This window comes from Agelaius phoeniceus, chromosome 3 (genome assembly GCF_051311805.1).
Source record: "Agelaius phoeniceus isolate bAgePho1 chromosome 3, bAgePho1.hap1, whole genome shotgun sequence".
Taxonomy (NCBI): Eukaryota; Metazoa; Chordata; class Aves; order Passeriformes; family Icteridae; genus Agelaius; species Agelaius phoeniceus.
Window position 1 is genome coordinate 78356278 of NC_135267.1, and position 3681 is coordinate 78359958.

The following is a 3681-nucleotide window of genomic DNA, read 5'->3' on the forward strand; positions in this document are numbered from 1 at the left end:
TTAACAGGCCCTTTCCAGACCTACTTTTCCCTGATTCTCTTTCCTAAACACAGATTCCAGCTGTGACTCTCTGAAGCAGCCTAAATACAGCATGGTTTAGATATTTCCTGAATGAGTTTTCTGAAAAGAAAACAACTACAACACTGTAAACCTCCTAATGCTGCAAGCTCTTATGGCTTTGTCTTCATTTTACTGTACTTGACCCATTTCTTAAAACTCTGGCTCCTGGAGTCAAGCAGATTCATGAAAGCTGAGTTTAAATAAGCAAAAAGCTGTTGAAATTTATGTTGCAGGGAAAAAAACCCAAATAAATTAAAAGCTTGACAGAGAAGTATTTTCAGCAGCTATAAATTCACAAGAGAAGTGAAATACATAATTTAGCTTAAAAATCAAAAATCAGTTGATTAAAATAGTCTTATGATTGGGATTGACTCCATCATTAGTGCTCATTAATACTTAATGTTTTTCATGGCCATCCTCTAAGTCAAGTCTAGGCATGAAGTTAGCACAAAAGGAAATTCTGTTGCTTAAGGAAAGATTCAGAAACCAAATGGCCTTCCCAGAGAGTGACACAGACCTAGGGATATGGAAACCCCCTTTTAGTCCAAAACTGGGAAATACTCAAAGAAACCTGCTGGTGATCAAAAAAAAAAAAAAAATAAAAACAGCCACCAAAAAAACCCCAACCAACCAACCAAAAAGACCCCAAAAAAACAAAGCAAAACAAACAAAAAAAAAAAGGCCAAAAATATTTTGTTGTCACAAAAAATGCAACTGAGAATGTGGAACATCTTGCCACAGGATACTCCCTCATGTGAGTGTGTGTGTGGTAATGCTGTGAGCATGCCTATGCATGTGAGACTCCAGCATGGGAAATCTCTGAGCCACAAATTCTTGGTGACTGTGAAAATTTTGGGGAGAAAATATTAACCTGCATTTCCCTTTCTTTCATGGTAGTCCCCAGGACTTAGGGGTCACTGTAGAAGACAAGATATCAAGTTATACTTTTAATCTGACCACAAAAAGATGGTCTTGTGTTCTTTTACTTTTGTATTGTGGTCCTGATGAGCTGCAGCACACAGGCAGAGCTGCAGGAGGAAATTTTATATCTGTTCTCTGAATAGCACACTGCCTTTTCCAAGGCTGTCAATCACACCCAGGCAATAAATTCTCAAAATAAAAACTTTTAATAAAAATGAAATGCACAAATAAAACTGATAGTGGAGCATTAGTTGAGTGCAGGAATGTAATGATACTTACCATAAAAATCGGTGCAGTGTGAGTTTTCATCTGACCTGTCATCACTTTGCAATCTTTTTCATTATCATAAATCAAAAAGCATTGTTTGGTTTAAATCACTTGCTGCTTAAAGATGAATCACCTTCGATTTCCTGAGCTTTGCTTACGGCAAAAAGGGAAAAAAAAGCTTTCAAAACTGCACAACAGTAAAAAATTCTGGTCTCACTTTGCATACAAAAAAAAACCTGAGAGAGCTCTAAAACTTAATCTAGCAAGCAACATAAAATGAAACAGAACCGCGATTTAGGAAAAAAAATATTTCTCCATCTGCAGAGCTATTAATCTACAGTTTGGTCCAGAGAGTTCAAACACAGCAGTCTGTGAAGAGGGACCCCAGGCTCTAATGGCTTGAAGAAGATAGGCCCTCAAATGTTTAATCTAGCTACAGGTGCATATCTAAGCTTCTCTGTAACATCTGTCCCTATGGATAAACCACTGAGCATCCTACACTGGGTTGTGCAGACACCAGCTCCGTGGCTTAAAGTGTATCCTGTATGTTGATGACTGGCTCACCCAAGGCACCTCAGTGGGTTTGGCCAGTGACCGTTTCTCCTTCTGAGAAGCAGTCTTCCTTCATCCCACCACCTTGGCATTACATCCCATGCCCAGAAGTGCAATTAGATTCCTGCCACTTTTTCCAAAGTCAGGAAGAATAGGGTCATTTAAAAAGTCAGTTGACTAAACTTATGAGCCCAATGGGCTGGAACAGCAAAACTGATCACAGCTTGGTGTAAGTCATGCCCAGGGGGACAACACAGAAGAAATATGCTGCACACAGTCATATCTAGGTTTGTTCTGTGAAGAAAACCCTCATAAGAAAAGAAACAAGCAAAAATAAAACAGGCTTCATTTTTTATGTCTCCCATTAGCTAGAACCCTCATGGCAATTCCCATCAATTTTGGATGTCTGGATACTAGCCAGGGAGCACTCAGCTTCCATATGCTTGGCAAAAAGAGCAACAGCAACAATGCAATGCTGTTGTCAGGCAAGACAGGTAAATCACTGCATAGTTCTTCACAAAACAAATTTTCTGAAAATTTCACCCTACTTTTGGAAACTGAAATTGGCCAAGTTTGGTAATAAGCCCCGTAAGTCCCACAAGAAATTCTAAATCTCAAGACCTGCCTGATGGAGCTGGCTGTGTTTTCTCCACTCTTAATTTTTGACTGTTCTTTATGTTCATGAAGTGGAAATGGTTTCCTGCACAGAGAGTAGATTTTGTTGTCCTTGGGAGGCAGTATAAGCTTAAAAGGCAGTAGGGTAGAGGCAGAGGAAGGAGGGTGGGGGCTGGACTCAGATGCAGCTGTGTTTGAGCCTCAGTTGTGTTGCTATCTGTCTTTGGGGGAAGTCAGTTCACCTCAGCCTCACATTCCTCTCTCTGTGTAAAACAGAGACCCTATACACCATTGTGGGGAAAGTGGGCAATTTGTTAAACATATAAAGTAGTAAAAGAGCAATTCATCTTACTAATTTAATCTGTCTGTAAGTTACTATCTGGTCTAACTAGGTTCCTTCCACAGCTCAGGGACAGAGAGAGCTTGGATAAATCACCTCCATTTTCTCCACTGATGGTGGAAGGAGGCCAGACACCTGGCCACATTTAGGCAAAATTAATCCCATTTTCATGTCCAGAATTATAGTTAAGGCCAGAAAACTTCTATTGCTGGCACATTCCAGCCTCCTCTGTTAGAAAGCTGAAGGATGTGTTCACATTGAGCAGGCTTCTGGATTTTTCTTTCCAGAAACTAAATTCAAAATTTCAGAAGCTCTCTTTTTCTTTACTTAGCACTTGGTAATTTTTTTGAGACATTAGGATAACATCACTCACTGGCTTTGATCTATTACTGCTACTAGGTTGCCAGCTTGCTCCCTTCTGGCAGCACATCAGCCCCTATGGAGTACACAGGTAGGATTTTTGATATGTGAGCATCCATTGCCTCAAATTCAAATAAGATTATTGTGGTAACATGCCCACATGTTTTAATGCATATTCCTGACACTGAATAGACAACCAGCACAGACTTCACCTTTCACAATCTTTAACCAAAAGTTAGGTGTGTCTTTTGGAAAAGGAATGAAGGGAAAGAGTACAACAGGCTGGACAAGCCCAGAGTCTCTCCTTGAGGTAACAGACCTCTAAAATCCTTTTCATCTACAGAAATATTGCAGAACATCCTCAAATTTAATATAAGCTGAGCAGACATCAAAGAAGAATGGCTTGTGGTCATTACTGCCTGACACTGAATTCACATGTGAGTCACAAGGAACTTTACTGAGTTTTGAAGTCTGATCCATGCAGTCACAGCATTATATTCTTTTCTTTACTCTTGGGTGGTATCTTTTTCCTCAAAGCTGAAAGTTCTCTTCATCATACACCATGG